The sequence below is a fragment of the Brienomyrus brachyistius genome, chromosome 13, assembly GCF_023856365.1.
Source record: "Brienomyrus brachyistius isolate T26 chromosome 13, BBRACH_0.4, whole genome shotgun sequence".
In the NCBI taxonomy this organism is placed as follows: Eukaryota; Metazoa; Chordata; class Actinopteri; order Osteoglossiformes; family Mormyridae; genus Brienomyrus; species Brienomyrus brachyistius.
Genome location: NC_064545.1, coordinates 7,906,790 through 7,927,264, shown reverse-complemented (window position 1 = coordinate 7,927,264; position 20,475 = coordinate 7,906,790). Strand labels below are relative to the sequence as shown.

Here is a 20,475-nt window from a genome sequence, read left to right as displayed (position 1 = left end):
AATTAATTTCTTCAGCTTCTTCTGATTTTAACCAGGTTATGAAAAGTCCAGGAGTGACTTTCAGGGAAGGACAAACATCCTAGGGGGAGCGATACAACCAAGCCCCCGCTGCATTTACATCACCCCTGCCATATGTGAGGTAAGAGAGTTCACCTGCCAGGGGTTAATCTGTTCACAGTGGTAAACATGGGACAGTTTAAGACATCAAAAAATATTATCTAAAATGTACAGAAATGCAGGAGAAGTAAAAAATTAACTGTCAGAAAAGAGATCTATCCCTAAATCGCACAGAGGTGCAAAGTACTTCCATGGAGAAGTTTCTGAGAGCCAGCAGTGAGCACATCCAGAACTCATTTCTGTAACATACTCCCCATACATCCAAATGCACACAATTCAACCCCTCAGAAATGTAATGGTGAATATCTAAGGTCCAGTATCCCCAGGTAAACAGGTAACCTAGTAAAAAGGACACAGCAATCAAGTCTGTTTCCTTATACACAGCCTGCAACATCCAGGACATCTCCGTAAATGTACACCACAATGACCCTGAACTGTGAATTTTAAACAAGCTTCTGCCCAATATAGTTTGACCTTAGAAGTTAAGGGCTTGCGTCTAGCCACGACATACAATGTTTATCCATAATGCATGGGGACAATTCCAGCGCGATATATAATGAAAGAGTACATTTAATCCCGGGCTATAGAGATATCATCACACCAACACCGGGATCACACAGGACATCAACACACAAAACTGGGGGCGTACTAGATAAAAAAATACTGAGTAAAAGGGAGTTTTTTGGAACGTGGATGTGACAGGAGATGCGGGTATTAGTAGGACAGATAATACTGTGAATCTAGAAACCACAAGACTTGACTCCTCGGTTCTGCAAAGGGCTGCAAGGCGCTATATCGCTTAGAAAGCCGGAGTTTGGTTTTTTTTGTAACACATGATGGAAAGGAAGTGAAAGCCACCAAAGGAAACTCGGCATCTGAAGTGCTGCGACAGGACGGCGACAGAAAAAACAAACCTCACAAACCACTACAAGAAACTACAACCAGATACCCCCGAAAAATCAGTCAGCAATACCACTGAAAAAGTCGATTACAGTCACATAAAAATCGCTCATTGGTGACGTTTTCCTAGCACTCAGCTATTTTCCCTTTGTCTTTAAATCCAGTTAGGGTTAGACCTCGTCATTAACTAAATAATCCCTTAATTGCTGAGAACAAATTCCTATAAAGTTAAAAAGATAAATAGAAAAAAATGACCGCTTGCAGAAAGTACCCTTTAACGTCCCCTGATTTAGCGAGCAGATCAGGACCACGGACGGAGTGTATGGGGATCCCGCTCGTCCCCATAACCAATCGGGATACTCACGGCAAAGACGGCCGGTGTGATAAAGAATGGAAACTCCGGGCTATCCCGCGGACGCAACAAGTCCCCGGTGACAGCAGCGCCTCGTTCCCTGTCGAAGCCACTGCGGGGGAGAGAAGAGCGACAGTCTTATCCGTCATCTTGCTAAAAAAGAAAATGGGCTCAATCAGTTTAAGCGGCGCTTGAGCTGAAGCAAAGCGCGTCCCGTACGGGCTCCGGGCCGCCCGGCACCCCTCGCGCTCCGTCTCCGGCGCGTAAAAAATTCCAAAAATGCGAGAAATTTCGGTGCGACGGCGGGGGGTGTGCGGGTAAACTGGAAGGAGCCCGTCGGCATCCAGACACGGGCTACGCGCTGCCCTCGCGGTCACCAGTGTCTTTACAACTCCGTTTAAAGCGGCAGGAAAGCCGCGCTAGTCCTTAACTGGAAACTTACCTGAAAAACACCTTTTATGCTTATTTGTTTTTTAGTCTGCGCCGTCTGTGTGGTCTGAATCGGATTTTTGTAAACTGTGTGAGAAAGTTATCAGCGCGTTTCCGGGCCGGCCGGGCTCGCGGACCCAAAGCTGCGGCGCAGTCACGCAAGGATGCCAGGAATGCCCGGAATTAAAGCGAGGAATGAAATGAACGCCAGAGACGAGAGCGCGCAGGGGCGGGGCCGCGCTGACGCAAGGCGCGAGCGCGGTGGGCGGGATCTCGATGGGAGGTGGGCCCGGCCGGCTGCAGACGGTGACTTCATGCGGGAGATGCCGGGTTCGAGCGGGACCTGCGCGTGACCGGGGTGGGTGGTGGTTGTTGGCTTTGACGCCAAAAGAGGGCTTGTTGGGAAAAAAAAGTTGTCGCGTGTATCTTCACTTGGCCTCACCCACAAAAAATACAACCTCCTCGCCGGTGTTAAACTGCTTCCTCAATAATTACGCCTATTATAATCTTTCTTTTACTCAAATTTCATAAGTATTATTGTTGATTCGTGCATTACGGTGGAAAAAAATCATGTTGCAGTTAGGGCCCAGGAAGTAAAACTGAAGTCTCTGAACCTTAGGGTTTTTTTTAAGAGAATTTGTTACTGAAAACTTCGATTCAGATATTTTAACTATTTTGTAAAGTTTGTCAGGTGCCACCAATGCATTTTGGGATGCATGTTCAAGCCACATTGTACAGTTTGTGACAGTTACTCAGGCTGGACATTTTTCCGGGACCTGGCACCTTTCGAGAAGGTCGACCTGTTGGGCTTTATTTATTTTGCTGGATATCTGCGTATTGGATGCTTGATGTTTATTTGTTGAGCTGTTTTTATTGTTTTAGCTTGCAGCCACATTTTTACCTTCTCCAAAAATTCACATTAAATACTTTAACATGCAATTTGACTTTCTTGTGCTCTGTTTACTCAGAATGTAACTCGGTGCTCTGGCTGATGTTGTGATATGTGATATTAAATCAATGTCCCGTATTCTGATGTCTTTAAACACACAAGGTGTGACGCACATCGTTTAAAATTTATAACTGCCCGCTGCCTAAAATACGGACCACCCAAGTAGATAGGACTCACCTATGGGACTTCCCACAATCCTAAAACTTGCCTGAACACCTTTATATACATCTAGTCTGACAGGAATCTATAGAAAGGTTTTTATTACCCTTGCATAGAAACGACAGAGATCTGGCTTGTCGTCTATTTCAGTTTAAGTTTCGAATTCAGTTTTAATGGCCTCACTGGTTTACCGCATTTATACGGTATTAAGAGCATGTTAATTTAATGACATTTTGGGGACCATATTCCTTAGTACTTAGTCAAGAAGATGGAGAGGATGACTGTGATTTAGCAGACATTACTGTGCATGTGAACAGGGAACAGCACGGAATTGATGACAAACATGATATAAGTAATGTAAAGAAACATTGAAGTTATGGGAAACTGGAACTGAAGGTAAAGCTGTTCGGGTGTGTACGTGTTTAGCCATTAGCAGATCTACCTGTACTTACTGTTCTCTAGCCAAAGGTGGGAGGTACTGTGAATCCTGGACACAAAAACTGTTTCAGATGTGGGTGAGTTATTAATAAATGACAATATGAAAATCAAGGCTTCAGTTTTTAATCCTGTGGAGGTTGAAGAATACAAAAGGAAAAGGGGAACAGCAATTTCCACCTTCTTATCTGTGTTCACCTTAGCAACAGAGGCTGCTGTTGTCAATGTTTATTGACTCTGACAGATAATAAAAAGATACAGCTCACAGCACCTGGAAAGGTGGCAGTGACAGAGGTAGGAAAAGCATTAATGCAGTACTCTGCATCCTCAGGATGGTCTCTCCTCCTACACTCAAACTTCCTCCTCACTACTCCTGAGGAAGGCCTTTCCTCCTACAGCCAGATCCCCCCTTACTACTCCTTCCCATGTATTTTCTCTAAATCTTGAAGTTATGTGACAAATATTTATCATTTAACAATTTGACAAGCATCGCACGACTTCTGACTTAAGTATTATGTTTACACAAGGATTCTTAGTGTCAGACTTGCACTGCCAAAAGACAAGGGCTCCAGATAGATTGGAGGATTCCCTCCACTGGACATTAGAAACTGGCTCCATATCTCTTTCACCATTATTCTTGCCTTCACACAAGATCACATGGACCAGAGGGTTTTACTTCATAACAATCCAGCTGCCTTTATAGTGTTGTTATGGTAACAGCCATGACATTAATAAAAAAAATTTCAAAGCTTTACATAAACTGCACCTTCAAAAACCTTTCATAGAACATTCAGTGCACCTTCATAATGCACTTATAGAACAATCATAAGCAACATGTAAGTATACCTTAACATCCTAACATACCTTAAAAGCTTTAGCACACATTAATAACAAACATATGGTTATAACAAACATTATAATCGTATTGTGGTTGTCATTAATGCATATTAAAGCTGTTAAGGTATGTTAGGATTTTATGGTGCATATAAATGTTCTATCAATGCATTATAAATGCATCATGAAGGTAAGCGGAATGTTCTATTAATATGTAATGAATGCAACATGTACAGTTAATGTAAAGTGTTACTCAAAAATCTTTAGAACAGCAAAACTGAGATTTGGCTGACAGTGGTTGGCTAGTTCTGGCAATTCCACTAAGTATGACATCAAGTCCACATTGTGTTTTAACAGATGATTTTCCCCAAGTTCAAAATAAATTTTATTATATGTTTTTTAAAGACAAAACAGGCCTTTTGTTTCCCAAAGACAAAAAATCCGCTTACTTTACTGAGACAAGCTTTTTTGTTCAGTTTGTTTTGGGAGTACACAAAGAGGAGGTATTCAACATTTTCAATAATCTCTTTTCCAATTAGGGTCAGTGATCTGGAACCATTCCCGGGACACAGGGGCTGCAAGGCTGGCTACGCTCTGGGTGGGATTTCGGTCAAGTGCAGGGTGTGCACATAATCTGCACTCACTAATTCATCCAAACTCTTTGGTCACATGTCCAATCAGGAGGAAACAGGAGGGCTGTATGCAAACTCTGCACACACATGGCGGTTTGATTCCTGAGTACTGAGTCACGCCACCACTCTGGACAATCAGAAATTCTCTGACTTTAAAATCAATACTGCCACGTTTATTCATGACCATTCTCTATCATTGCACTTAATTAATTAAATATTGTGATATTTACACAGGGATCCTTTCAATCCTGGGTGACATCAGGAAAGCCCCCTCTTACTGGGAGTTATACGAAACTGCCAAATACCATCTGTGGTCTGCACACAAGGACAGGGCTCATTTAATTACTGGCTTGAAAGTGAATAAGTTTTATTGGGTGTCGATTATTGCAGCGAACGATAAAAGTGAGCAGTTGCATTTCAGAGCCGGTGGAATTTCCCCGTAATCATATCTAGAAGAGTCCCAGAGTTTCCCCACGGGTCTCAACTCCACCCCCAGCACTTGGGTGTGGGACCTACAGTCTGTGCCTGACCACACCTCGCCACAGGATGGAAACTGGATGGTCCGTGTGATTCCCAGGTGATGGGGCAGGTCTGTAGGGGTGTGATGTGTGATGACCTGGGGCTCCCATAACAGACAGCTAAAGGTTTGTGTGACGTAGCTACAGCTCATCACAAACACTCTCAGGCCACTATGGACTCAACACCACACACCGATGTAGTATAGTGCTGAGTCAATGTTTATTTAGCTACTTTTAGAAATAAATGTAATAATTATGGCTCGTTCCATCTTACATATGCAAGGCAGCTGGCTGTAAGATGTTGCAGGTGAAATAAATCTCTCCTACGTCAGGCGGAAGGCAGTTGACCAGGTGGCCCTGACTGGCAGGAACCGTTTACTTCCAATCGTCCTATCAGATTTCAGTTTGGCAGCCCGGTCAGGGGAGGGGTACAGGACTCATAACGAGTGCCTGAAACCCGACACCACCGTGTGACGCAGGTGGAGGTGGTACGAGGTACACTTTCTGGCGTGCGGGCGTGCGTGTGTTCAAGAGTGTGCCTGGCCGTGCTTACATTTTCCAATACAGCAGGGAATGCCTTACATACACAGTACATCTTTCCATATTTACATAGGATTTTATGAGATATTTCTCAGTATGGTTTCACCAATTTATTTATGAACTCATCAAAATGTCTTGGCAGACCCTGATAGAGTCTGGTGCAGATCACGGCCTCTCCCAGCTCACTTCACCTTCATGGTCACCATTTTATGAGCTTCGGTTTCCAGAAAAGCTGACCTCATCACTAGTTGCTCCGAGTTACTAACTGATATTGTTGACATTCAATGGCTTGAACAAGGGAAACGTATCGAACAGCTCGTTTTCAAGGTGCCTGGTGAATGAAACCTCCCACCGTCCTCAAACAAGCATCAGTCTGTGACACGCTCTTGTAATATAACATCATTTACTTACTTTCACCAGCTGAATTCTTTGAACTAGTAAGCAACTGCCAGGTTAACCTGACTCAAATTCTGTTTGATTACAGTGTGGCCGATGAAAATTAAGCACATTTAGCATGTCAGAAGACGCCCTCTTGTGGTCTATATAGAAAGTGGTGGCACAAAGATGACGGGTTTGGAAACACTGGTAGTGCAACATTATGACTGCATGATGCCTTAAATGTTTCAGAAATTGCTTAAGTACAATCTGTGAGAAAATTTCTCCCTTATCACCAGACCCTCTAGCCTGCAGAGATACTTTAGAACCATCAAGCTTTCAGTCACAGACAATGGTTAGAAGATGGGGACGACTGAAGGGGACAGACATCATACAATTTTATGGTTCCACTAAGCACTGACCACTATGCATTTTTATGTTTATTATTTCTGATCCGTTATTGTGGAATTCCGTGCAATTCTTTGCATTATTACTTTTTATTATCGCATAACTCTTCACTGTTAGTCTATTATCATCTAAATATATTTCACTGTCTAATTTTGTCTGTCTGTCAATCTAACCCAGCTTCTGCAGAGAAGTATAGAATGTGTCACACATATGGCTTATGGTGGGAAAGTCCAATCATGGGATGAAGCAGAACCAGATGCATCCATCCAAATGGGTCTCACTGAGAAAAAGTGGGCCCCTCACTTGCATGAAGGACCGCGCAGTGACAGAAGATGCGCGCAGTGACAGAAGATGCTTACCCACAGCAGCTGGGGATTTTGATGAACTGCTTCATTGCACTTCCTCCCCCTGTGCTTTTGGGGGTGCCAGTGAATCAAAGTCAGCCTACAGTGTCCCAGTTCGGCACAGGAGGGCTGAAAATGGATAGTTAGCCAGAACTACAGTAATGTAAATAGGGGAATAGACACCCCAGAAAACACCTTCTTGATTAACAAGTCAAAATGCAACATAAGTGGGATACAACTGGGTTCAGGATAAGCTGCTTTAAAGGTTCCCCCTCACCGATAAAAGGGTGTGTACTTTCGGTGAGTCACTTCAGAAGCTGTGCGTCTGACTCATGGCTAATCTGCCCCTCGCACCAGGGATGATGGACATCAGGGGATCTGGGTTGCAGCATCGAGGCAGGGTGAACGGCAGGTGATAGCCTTTGAAAGGGTAGTACAGTATATTAATAAAAGGACTGTGCGTGCTATAATATGCTGTATATCACATTTTACATGCACTTATATTATATGGAATTTGAGCAAGTCCCAGAAAAAAACACATTCTTATGGACTTAAACCACTGTACAGAGAGGAAAGACAATGTTTTACCCCTTTAGCCAAAAATACACCAAAAAGAGTTTATATACAGACCAAATCTGCTATCAAAACCAAATATTCCAGAAATATAACGTGTTTTTACAAGTGTCACGTCAAGTCAATGCAACCAACACAAGCTGTAAAAATATTTTTGCCCACCGGGTTTTTGGTTGCCGACCAGGGTACGAGCAGGTAAGGAGGGGTGGGGGCTTTGTGGTGTGAGACAGTGTCTGATATTACTTTGACAGGGAAGATCCAACACCAACACCCTCACTACACTTCAAAGCCGGTGCTGATGGAAGAACAAACACAAGGAAGACTAGCCCAGACTGCAGTGGGAGGTCACACCCCAGTGCCTTATGGGTAAATCTGCAGTGCTGTTGTGGGTGGGCAGCACATGGATCCATCTAAGGGTGATGAAATGAGTATTTTAGGTCCACATCTGTGCTACCCCCGCCAATAAAACACTTCAACAGACATTCAAAGTGCTGCTGTCGTAAACCAGTTGGGGGGGGGGGGGGTCGCCCAGCAGAACTCTTAACCTGATGGTGATAGCAGCATGGTAAAGACACTGATTGAAGATCTGCTCTGGACATCAAAGCCCCCACGGAGGGATGTGAGGTGACCATCTCTCAGATACCAGGATAAGCGCTCCTCACACAAGCAAAGGAATTCTAATTGGCCGCTGGCATCTTGAAATGATACCAAAGAAAGAGTACTTCCCCCATAACCCATCTACATAGATGGGTCCTCAGTTCTGCACGTGGACCAATGGTCTTTGTTTTGTGTCCACAGATTGGGAAAATCACAAAAGAAATATTTTTAGTGCATTAAGGTTATATAATAAGGTTATATCTGTATGAATCTATGAACACATCCATAATGTATTACAATGCATTCATAAAACATTATAAACATGGCAATAAATGTTTTCAAAAAATGTATATTATGTCCATGTTTATTATGCATTATGGATGCTTTATGAAGCTCTCATCTATAATGCATTATAGATGCTTTCATAATGCAGTACATCCTTAATTATAATGCATTGTGAAGGGTTTTACGGTGTATTATAGATGACAGCTTCCTTGGAGCGTCTGCAGTATTATAATCAATGCTATAATGTATCATGACTGTCAGTAGAAGATGCTATAACGCTTTTTAAATCTCATGCCATTATGAAGGAATCTATAATGTGTTATAGATGACAGCTTTAAGTAAAGTGTTATACTGTGAGGGTTAAGGTAGGAGCCGGCTCTCAGTTGCATTGCACTGGGTAAATTACTGTACCTGGAGGGTGGGGGGGGGGGGGGGGGGGGGGGCAGTAGCTGCTGTGAAGCTTCTCACTCAAATTCTCTTCTGCTTAACAGTGACTCTTGAAGGGTAGGATGAAAGTCTCTACGTTTGGTTATAATAAGCAGGAAGGACCTGTGACAGAACAATGGCTCATTGGATGAAAGTCTCTACGTTTGGTTATAATAAGCAGGAAGGACCTGTGAGAGAACAACGGCTCATTGGATGTCACTGTCACACCCCCCACGTCGGCACACTCATTCATCCTGGTGTAATACCAGCAGAACAGACTGGTGTAGAGCCTCCCCAGCACTTAAGCACTCGCTACGCAGAACGCTGCCCGTCCACCTGGGCAGCTTGCGAAAGACGGGATCATCCTGCCAAGCGCCAGACGTCTTCCAACCGACCATGAGCCGTAGGCCTGCAGAGATTGTTTTGCCCCGATGGGGACGCCATGGCCTGGAGTCTCTAGCAGCTTTGTCATGAGGACAGTATAGAATGAGTTCAGAAGAAGTAAGCTGGTTCCTGAAGACCAGTTAGAGAAAACAACTACAACGACTGAAACTTTACTGAATCGATCTTCCAGGTTCCACGCCAAGCTGAGATGGAGCCAAGGGCAGCTTGTGAGCCTCATCCTGTGCTGAGGGTGACCTTTCTGTAAGCTGCTTTCAGCTCAGGGCTTAGAGCAAGCATAAAGAGATCAACAGCACCGACAATCACAATAAGAGACGAGAGCCGAGGCCAGAGCCCACAAGTGTGATAAATACACAAAATGAAATAAAACAAAAGAGATAAAATGAATGACTGGTGGAACGGCGGAATCTTGTCCATGGATGCTTCATCTCTGGAACATTCACCCCATTCTGCAGTTACCTTTAGTTTCCCGCGAGTGGTGATGTAATCTGAATAGGACTGAAAAGCCTTTTTGGTTGCAAAGGGTCTTTATCGATCCTTACAGTCTTGGCATTAGGCTTGAAAAAAGGCACCTTTCCAGCTACAGACAGCTTTATAGAACATATGAAACAGCCCCCTCCCAAGAAAAAAAAAAACACATTTGTGTTTGAAATAGCGGATAGTCACGGTACTGGAGGCTGACCAGAAAGCCGGGAGGGCAATGCTGCACTCACACACTCTCCTTATTCAGGCTCTTCCTACCCGACATTCACTGATAGACACATGTGAGTATCAGGCCATGGAATAAGCCAGGCTCCCGAGCTGGCACTCAGTGGAGAAGTGCATTAATCCTGCAATCTTTGGACTGACAAACGGAAAAAACAATTCCTCCCCAACAGCCTAATTATTCCCAAACAGACAGCGATCATCCATGTGCCAGAGAGGGGGTCCAAATCCATTTGCTAATTCCTCCAAGGACAAAATTGGCAATTTAATTTAATTAATTTTGGCCCAAACTTTTCTTATATTTTACAATCAACTGACCTCCAGCGTTGTGCCACGTTTGTAAGAATTAAACTCCTACATTTCATTGGCATGAACATGAAAACATTTTATTGTGAGGATACAAAAAGCATGTTTTCACAGCCATGGAACCAGGAATATGGAAATGGTCCCCTGAACCCTCAGAGACGTCATTCAGAGCAGACGCCTTACAGCTGCTCTTAAACTGAACACAGGAGCACAGCTTTCTCATGTTGAACTCGGTGGAGAGGTACTGCGAGACTGAGAGAATCTCATAGGCAGCAGCATCCCAGTAGGTCCATCTGCCTTTGAGTGAGTCCATCTGAAACGCGTCTCCATCTGTATAACTTTTAGCAGGTCTGTTTTGTTTTATCGTATTCAAAGTTTTCGGTCAAGTTGTGGTAAGATTTTTCTCAAACGACCCGGTCTAGGTCCGAATTGGTAGAGGTGAATGCGTATTAACCCATACACGTTTTAGCAGTCGAGTTCCAAGACTTCGGTTGAGGTATAAGTAAAAAAAAAAAATCAACAGAACCGTTTGATGTCCACATTGGTCGAGTTAAGAGGGGTTCGAGTTCCAAGGTTCTACTGTATTGAGACCAATTACCTCAAAGGAATGAAGACCAGTGATGTATATTGCACAGTATAGTATAAGCACCAATGTACTGTTTTACAGTAAGAAACAACCAGAAATATACCTGAGGTCTGAAGGAAGTTATTGTTTAGGCTACTGATGACCTGCATGATAGTACAGGGAAACGTGAAGAGGCTAGCAAGAATAGGTGTGACAGGCAAGGATGGGAAGCTCAGTGTTAGTGGCTGGGTGTCTGTGATCATCCCTGGGTCCACTGGCTGGATGGGGGTGATCATCTCCAGGTCCACTGGCTGGGTGTCTGTGATCATCCCTGGGTCCGCTGGCTGGGTGTCTGTGATCATCCCTGGGTCCACTGGCTGGGTGGGGGTGATCATCTCCAGGTCCACTGGCTGGGTGTCTGTGATCATCCCTGTGTCCACTGGCTGGGTGGGGGCGATCATCTCCAGGTCCACTGGCTGGGTGTCTGTGATCATCCCTGGGTCCACTGGCTGGGTGGGGGTGATCATCTCCAGGTCCATTGGCTGGGTGTCTGTGATCATCCCTGGGTCCACTGGCTGGGTGGGGGCGATCATCTCCAGGTCCACTGGCTGGGTGTCTGTGATCATCCCTGGGTCCACTGGCTGGGTGGGGGTGATCATCTCCAGGTCCATTGGCTGGGTGTCTGTGATCATCCCTGGGTCCACTGGCTGGGTGGGGGCGATCATCTCCAGGTCCACTGGCTGGGTGTCTGTGATCATCCCTGGGTCCGCTGGCTGGGTGGGGTTGATCACCTCCCGGTCCACTGGCTGGGTGTCTGTGATCATCCCTGGGTCCACTGGCTGGGTGTCTGATCATCCCTGGGTCCACTGGCTGGGTATCTGTGATCATCCCTGGGTCCACTGGCTGGGTGTCTGTGATCATCCCTGGGTGCACTGGCTGGGTGGGGGTGATCATCTCCAGGTCCACTGGCTGGGTGTCTGTGATCATCCCTGGGTGCACTGGCTGGGTGTCTGTGATCATCCCTGGGTGCACTGGCTGGGTGTGGCCACTCACGCCCAGCGAAGCTGATACCCCCTCAGCAGCTGGCTCTCCAGGTCCTGGTCCTCAGCCCTCTCTTTCAGCCGTCGCTCCAAAAGGGACACCCTTTTGCCCTCCACTCTCATCGTCTCGCTGAAGACTCGGTGCTCCTCTGCCAACTCACAGAGGCTCTTCCGGGACTGGAATATGATCACGTCAGCCAGTCATGGCCGGCTACCATCCACGTTACACTGACATCCTCCGTTTAATGCCAGACATTGAATCTACCTCCTTCCATGTGTTACTGGCCTAACAGACAGTACTGAGAGAGCATTCCCACCACACTTCAATCAGGCCGTTTCTCCCTATTTTTATAATAATTGTAGGCAGCCGGAATATCTATACTGCAGAGTTCCTCTTATCGATCCCAGCATGCATTGCATATATAGAGGACTCTCTGACCATCAAGGAACATCCTCCGGCGTAGCTCCTGTTGAAGTTGGCTCTTAATGTCCTCCGACTCCAACTCCTGGGCATTGGCACATAGACGGTGATTTACTAACACTTACTAAGGAGCAGGTTTCTTCAGGATTGTCAGTGACATTAGATCTTGTTTATATGACCCGCGGGTGGTATGGTTGCTTCGTCGTACCGCTGTAGTCTCTGATCTGCAGGCTTGTGGGTTTGTCTCCAGCCTGGGCTCTGTGAGTATGTGGAGCTTCAAGTGCTCACTGTATTTTTGTGGGTTTCTTTCCAAAGGTGGTTTATGTGGGTTGGTGTCTCTATTGCTAGGTGCATGAGTGTGTGCCCTGTGGTCCTGTGTTGTCCTGACATGCCACTGGGACAGACTCCATGATGCTAAATTGCACGAACACTGAATAACGAACAACAGATTAATGGTAGGACTCCTATTCATCCTAATTTTTAAAAACAAAATTAAGTGTCTGGGTTTCCTGGCCAAGGACAGAGAGAATATGAACTTAAGAAGACGATCGCTGAGGTACAACGAGGTTGAGTGAGGTGAAGGTGTGAAGTGAGGTGGGGTGAGCTGAAGTGAGGTGGGGTGAGGGAGAGTGAGCTGAAGTGAGGTGGGGTGAGGTAGAGTGAGCTAAAGTGAGGTGGAGTAAGATGAAGTGAGGAGGAGTGAGCTGAAGTGAGGTGGGGTGAGTTAGGGAGGTACAGTGATGTGGGGGTGTGGTGGAGTGACACGTGGTGAGGCAGAGAGGTGGAGTGATATGGGGTGTGTGGTGGAGCGATGTACGGTGAGGTGGGGTGTGGTAGAGTGAGCTGAAGTGAGGCGGCCAGCATGGGGTGAAGTAGAGTGCTGATCTGTGAGTACTGAGCATGTTGGAACCATTGTGACCATCACCAAAAGAAGCAGTATAAAGAAAATAATGATCATGGATAGTGATGATGGGATGTGTCACCCCTGCCGCCATCTTCAAGCAGAAGGACAGACTTAAGCTCAGGCTCTTGTGTGAGATCACATCTGCATTTAGCAAGGTGGGCGGGGCTGCCAAACCAGGTCACTGGCACTACAGCATAATGTGAGGTGTGAATGCTTGCCAAAACGATCGATGTGGTGAACAATGATGCATCCTTCAGGAGAAGTGAGACTCTTGAATTTATTAATTTATCCATCCATCCATCCATCCATCCACCCTCTAAAAGCCACCACTCAATTGCAGGGCAGGCACAATATCCCTTTGCAGGCAATTTAGAGAGAAACAGGGAAATATGCAAACTCCACTCACAGAGAGCAGAAGCGAGACCTGAACTCCAGAGGTTCATGCCGTCAGTTCTGCCTTGGCACCAAAATATTCCTACAAAGTCCATTACTGGGTAGCATGGTACTTTAAGAATAAACAGTTAACGTGTTTATCTAAGATAAAAGTTAAAAGCAACAGTATTTGCAAAAAAAAATGTTTTAATAATATTCCACATTTGGTAGAAATTTCTTAAATCATTTTAAAGTATCTTCCAGACTTCCAGACCAGGCCCGGTCCAACCCTCCCAGTGTGAGACCCTGACATCCATTTCAGCAAAATACATTAAACACTAAGTAGCTCTTCGGATACAGAAGAGCTTTTCACTTTTCCTTTTGAAAGGGCCACTTGCTGTAATGACAAACACGAAGGCTCCTAAATGGCAAAATGTCATTTCTAGAACCTTCTGATTTACTCAGGAGGCCCATTACCGGTTTTGATGTGTCTCTAGCTTTGCATAACCACTTGGAATGCAAATTAAGGTCATTTTATAAACAATTTTCCTCTTAGCCCAGGAGGGCCATTAATTTAGCATTTTTGAGGCACATTAAAAAGCAGTATTGGCATAAAGAGTCAGCCACCCTCATCCGACAGAAGACTGCGGTTCATTCTGGAAGAACGCTGCTTTCTGATCAGTGGGGACCTGTTGTCCTCCCAAAATCTCTTCTCATCTTCCTCAGCCCACCTCCTTCTCCTGCCTCAGTCCTCCCTTGAGGCGGAGCACCAGTATACCGTGTTGACCGAATAAGGTCCTAGCATCATAAAGAAGCCTAGTCTATTTAGAATTGGGGGGGGGGGGGGCTGTGCAGTGGGAGACAACCCCCCAGATGCCCCCCTTAATGATTTACTTGGAGCTCCCATAATTCGGTAGGACAGCTTTAATTTCAGCGTCCATTTATCAGCAGAGATTGACAGATCTTATTATTGCGAATGGCAGGTATGGGGTGGGGGGGCAGGCCACACCCCCACTCTCCTCACCTGTCTCTCCTCTCAGTTCCTTCTCCAGGGTGACACCCCTTTTCTCCACTTCCTCCAGTTGCCTTTGGATCACCTGAGCTCACAACGGCAGAACATCACCACGGTCAGGAAGGCAATGCTATCGAACTCCCGCCATCCTGTCTATGATGCAGGCAGCAGGAACGAGGCAGCATAGGGTGGTTTGGCAGGGTCTCAGTTACAGGTGCCCAGCCTGATGCTCCACAGCTGGGGCCCTGGAGCACATCGGCATCTCCACCTGCATCACCCTTCACCTGCCAGCTGCCCACCTGAGCTCTGCGTAGCCTCCTCACTTGCTCCTGTCCGGCCAACTGCCTCACAACCTTCTCCTGTTTCCTCCTCTGTCTCTCACTAGGACCCTAACGGAGGCGAAAGACCTGCCGTCACATGGTGCTCGCTACTGTGAGGCCCCTGGAGGAGCTGTGACATCACACTGCTCAGCTTATTACACCAATAATTAAATCTACTAATTAGAGCACGAGTCCCACTTAGGCCACGGTCCACTTAGCTCTGAGTTGCAGCAGAGTATGTATCTGCTTTATAATATATTGAATATATTGAAATATATTGCAAAAATGCAATTACTGTAAGCAACCCAAAGCCAAGGAGGTCCTATTGTGATACAGGAACCACAAGCTCCCATGTACTTCATACCATCTCATTTCCATTTCATGGTTTTGAAGACTTACCTCCTGGTCATTCTCCTCCACACTTGATGAACCATATCCACTGGGTTCATGGTATTTTTGGGACGAGACTGTGGACATAGAGAGTGGATCCATCACTCAGGTACCAGCAGAGTTCTGAGTCACAGTACCAGCCTCCAGGAACCACCAACGGTACCTTTCTTCTTCAGGTTGGAAAGGATGGTGTAAGTGTCCTGGCCCAGATTTCTCGCCACCCCCCCTCTCTCCATTTCTCTTCACCCTCAGGGAGGAGAAGTAGTCCAGCTTCAGGGAGGGGGGGGGGGGGGGGGCAGTGAGAAAAGGTAATTGTTGTTGCCCCCAGGTAGTTCTCTCAAGCAAGGATCTCTCTGGTGCCCGCTTCTGAAGCTGAGGCAGGTCCACACCCTCAGGACCGCTGGGTTCTGTGCTGCTAGTTCGGATCCTGGCCAAAAAAGGCAGAGGGGTGGGATACAGATACGGGTGGGTTTGTGTTATGGGAGATGGTCGGAGTCTGGTGGGACAGGCTATCAAACAGGGAGCTGAAGTTGAAGGGTCCTAGAGATTGCGGCCTGGTCTTTGGGTGGTGCTCAGGGTTGTGTGCTCCCCTAAAGGACCTCCTGAGGGCGCCGGTCAGCTGCTGCCAAGCCTTCAGCTGTGGTGCTGCATGGGGGTGCACTGGAGAGAGGGTTGGCTTATTTGTCCCCATCTCTGCAGCCTCCAAGTATTCCCCTATTGGCTCTTGAGATATGAGCAGCTCTCTGAAGGTGTAGTTTTGACCAGCATGGTCTTCCTGATTCATGGCGCCCTCTAAAGGAGCGATAGCTACATTGGAGATCCCTGCTGACTCCCGTGGAGTAAAACTCTGGTGAAGATCTCAAGAAGGCTCCCAAACTCCAACAGTGCTACCAGAAAACTACCTGTCCAGGCCATTTTGTTACAAAACCTCCCCTTTAAAGGACTAAGATGGAATTCACTGGCAATACAGCATATAATTTCCAGACAAAACTGCAGTGAAAGTAATGTTCTGTATTGGCAGTGCTTGTAAAATCAACAGGACAGTGAGACAGTGACCTATGCTGGCTGTCACGCGCACTGACCTCCCCAGGAGGTGAGCCCAGGGAAAGGGGGGCCTTCTCCATGCCAGTGTTGCTGAGAGATGGCACTGTCATTGGGATGTGTGGGAATGCTGGGAGAGGGAGGGAAGCACATGCTGGCAAGTCACTCCTACCCACTTTAATATAAATTAGTGTTTCCCAGTCCAATCCTCGGGCACCCAGAGGGACATTTTTGAGGGAGCAAAAATGTGGACTGTCTGGCAAGGAGCTAGGAGGGAGCAAAAACGCGGATTGTCTATGGGTCCCCGAGGACTGGGTTGGGAAACACTGATATAGATAAACAGAACAGGAACTGTGTGTGTGTGTGTGTGTGTGTGTGTGTGTGGACTTCCTCCCATAGTCCAAAGGCTAACTGCCATCTCTATTTGTGTGTTACTCTGTGTAAAAGCCCTGTGATTGACTGGCATCCCATCCAATTCGCACCCAGGCCTTAGGTCCTGTGGGAAAGGCTCCAGTGTGACCTCAACTAGGATAAATATTTAGAAAATGAATGAAGATCAATAAAGAAAATGTTAAAGCAAATGAACAAGAAGGACTTATACCTAGGCAAAGACTGTTTGGGGGTCAACAGTGACCCCTAGTGGAGCAATAAGCAGCTTAAGCAAAAATGCTTTTCTCGAAGATCTGCATCAAGGTCTGATGCTGGCCTCATAATAATGTTGAATGAGAGCCATACAGAGTCAAACAGACAGATTACAGGCGTCCAGGAAGCAAATTACAGCTTGGCAGGCAGAACGTGTGTGTTGGAGATATGCTGCTGTAAGACATTAACATTAACTTCATTTCTTAATGCACTATTAACCTACACATTCCACTGAAGCTAAACACAGTGATATAGCATTCTGGATTAGCCAGAGAACTGTGGCTCATCCATCCATCCATCCATCCATCCTGGTCAGGGTCACAGGGGGGCCTGGAGCCAATCCCAGGCAGCACAGGACACAAGGCTGGGGTCCATCCTATACAGAATGAAGCCCTGGGGGTGCATGCAGCTGAACAAGTTAGGATGCTGCACCTGTGTTCAGAAGGTTGCAGGCTCAAATCCGAAGGCTGACAGTGTGATGTCACTGTCGGACCTCTGAGCAAGACCCGAACCCCCAATTCCCCCAGGGACTGGCTGACCCAGCTTTCTAAAATAAAATACATAAATAATGTAAATAATACTTAATTTGGCTAATTCTCTGAAAGATTTAAGAGTGACCAAACCGTACAGAGACCTTAACATCCCAAAATATGCTTTTATAAACAGAAGCGCGGAAGTGGTCCTCACGGGGTTAACGGCCAGAGCCGGTCCCCTGGGACGCAAGTTCAGCAGACGTATTAATAACTTCAGTAGGAACATCTGGTCCAGCTCAGAGGAACCTGCTTTCCCACAACTCTGATTGGTCCATGACTCCGAGAGAGGGACCGGAGAGGTTAAGAGACCCATGCCACACACGCAAACATGACCCAGCAGAGCCGTGCAAGAAGAGAAGGAGGAAGAAAGAACAGACAGAGAAGTGGAGAGTGTGGGTCAGGCAAGGGACAGCATGGAATTCTGACAGATGAGTGGGTGGGCTTAGAAAGACAGGTAAGCAAGTGTACAGACAGAGAGAGAGACAGGCAACCAAAGAGGCAGACAGAAAGATGGACAGGCAGACAGAGACAGGCAGATAGACAGGCAGGCAGAGAAACAGACAGGGGACCTTACCGGCTCTGGTCTTCCCTCTCCAGTGGTTGATCTTGTGTAGGGTGGGATCTCTGGGTGTTTTAAAGCTTGAGGGACCTGCATAGAGAGTTTGAGGGACACCCGAACATGAACGTCTGTGACAATAGAAGAGTTTTTTATGTCAGAAAACCAAGGATTCGCCGGCAAGTTGACGTCATTAAACTGTCAGTCAGCAGGGGGCATCTCATGCCCAGAGTTTGGGCGAGATGTGAAGAACACACACACTCCAGACTGTGTCAGTGTAAACCCCCTGGGACCCCCTCACCATGTGGCACAGCCACTGGGAATGACACCCCCCGCATCACACCCTGGTCAAAGAGAGAAGCACATTCTCACACAACAGCCTCACACAGCCACGCTGCTCCAGCGAGTGCCATCTAAGGTCTTTACTCCCATTGGCCATGAAATGCTACAATAGGTATCCCCGCCGACCCCTCGCCCCACTCAGTCGCCAGCCCTCTAGATAAGTATTGTATTTAAATGTCGCACACTTTATTTTGCCCATTGAGGTTTACTTTTTAACTGTGTCTTTTGTATATGTACAGTGATGCCACATTTTGTGTGCTGCAGTAACTTTTAGAATTGCCTTTGGGATCAATAAAGTACCACTACGTATTCAGGGACAGGGGATTCCCTTTACAGTCGCAGTGGGGTGGGGCAGGGATGGGGGGCATAAAGAAGAGGTCACTTAAGCAGTTTTAGAAAGCCTAAAGGTCAAATGTGTGAGACTCAATAGGTTAGGATGCCGTGTCTGTCATCAGAAGGTAGCTGGTTTGAATCCCAGCCTCAACAGAGTAATTTTAGAATTAGGCCCCCAGGAGGCCCTTAACCTCCAGTGACCCCAGGGACTGTCCAGCCCTGCCTTCTCAAAAAAATGTACGTTGCTCTGAATAAAAGCATCTGCTAAATGGATGTAAATGTAATTGTACCCATATAAGGTAAAAGTGGACAAGGCCAGCCGGGAAGGGGTGAACTCACCACTGGGATCCATCCAACACTTGGAGACCCCCACCGAGTTCTATATCCTGTTGGGAAGCACAAAGGAGAAGGTCTCACCCCGTTTCCTCCGTAAGACTCCCAGAAGGCCTTTGCAGCATCTGCCTTTGCTGGTTTCATCATCAGTCACAGCTACTTAATTACTGCTCGAGGCTTCAGCGTATCGCACGGCATCGAGAGCGATGCAGACCTTGTTCAGACTGGTCCCTCCACAAACCCCGGACTCGAATGTACTCGAAACGCCTCCGAAGGCCATGGAGAGGCCCCAGGCTGGTGATTTTAAGAAGCGATGGCATGAAGTACAGGCACAATCCGCGCCCATCGTCCTTCCAGAAAGACCCTCGGCCCCGTTGTCCCTGTCTGACTTCAGGGGTCCAATTAGTTGCGCAATCGGCATAGTTCAGTTTTTTTTTTCTCCACAGTAAAATGTCCTATTTGGGCTTTGAGGCTTCTAATCCCGCATGTCAAAGAGAGGCCTCAGTTAGTGTCAGTGTTTTGCAAAGTGTGACATCACACAAAACTGTAGCACCTGTGAAAAGTATATTCCCCTACCTTGGATCTGTGATTACAACATTGTATTACAGTGAATTTTATTAAGATACTGGTCATTTATTTAGTTTTTAAAATATGTGGGGGGGGGGGGGGGCCTGGTGTCCCACTGTGCGGCCTGGTGGCTGCATCACACATTGAGAATGCTTCTCTACTGCAGGTCAGATTGGGAGGGTTCAGGGTACAATGACTGCAGCCAAATGCCGGCAGATCCTGGAAGGGAACTGGAGGGAACAGCGACTTGGGAGAAGTTTTTATTTATATTTAAGACAGTGACCCCAAACATAAAGCCAAAGCAACACAGGAAAATGGCTTAAAAATAACAGTCGATGTCCCACTGTGGCCAAAACAGAGTCCAGTCCTCCATCCAGCTGAGCATTTGTGGCAGGACCTGAAAATAGCCGCACTCATGGTCCCCATGTAACTCAGCTGAGCCCGAGTAGTTCAGCGCTGCAAAACATGGGACCACTGCAAAGACCTGGTGTAGCACAGACCGAAGGCTGAAATTCCCACCAAAGGGACCTCCATTAAATACTGACTTAAAGAGGCTGGATACTTATGCTACTAATTAAATCCACCGTGACTGAACTTAGTAAAACAATAAAACATGTTTAAGTCTATGGGGGAGAAAACATTCTGTAGAAACGTTCATAAACTCTGTTCTGTCCACTTGGCTAACAGTAACATGCTAGCATGCGGCTCTTTCGATATGGCCAGCCAGAGTAGCATGTTACTTACCCCAGCTGCTGTAGTGTTTATGGTAGCGATAGCCTGTGTGGCATGGCATCACGCTGCTGTTGGAGGTGTCTCCT

At 46.6% G+C, this 20,475-nt stretch overlaps 1 protein-coding gene across 3 annotated transcripts in view; it reads right to left on the bottom strand.

Moving 5' to 3' along the window:
* Window positions 1–1,998, bottom strand: part of LOC125706687 (transcriptional enhancer factor TEF-1-like) — a 31,035-nt gene extending 29,037 nt beyond the window's left edge. For all 3 annotated transcript variants that reach the window (XM_048973486.1, XM_048973487.1, XM_048973488.1), the window contains exons 1-2: window positions 1,812–1,998; window positions 1,382–1,481 (exon numbers count right to left, since the gene is read on the bottom strand). The gene's annotated coding sequence lies outside the window, so the exon portion shown is untranslated. The remainder of the gene's footprint in view (window positions 1–1,381; window positions 1,482–1,811) is intronic.
* Between the last annotated feature and the right edge of the window lie 18,477 nt (window positions 1,999–20,475).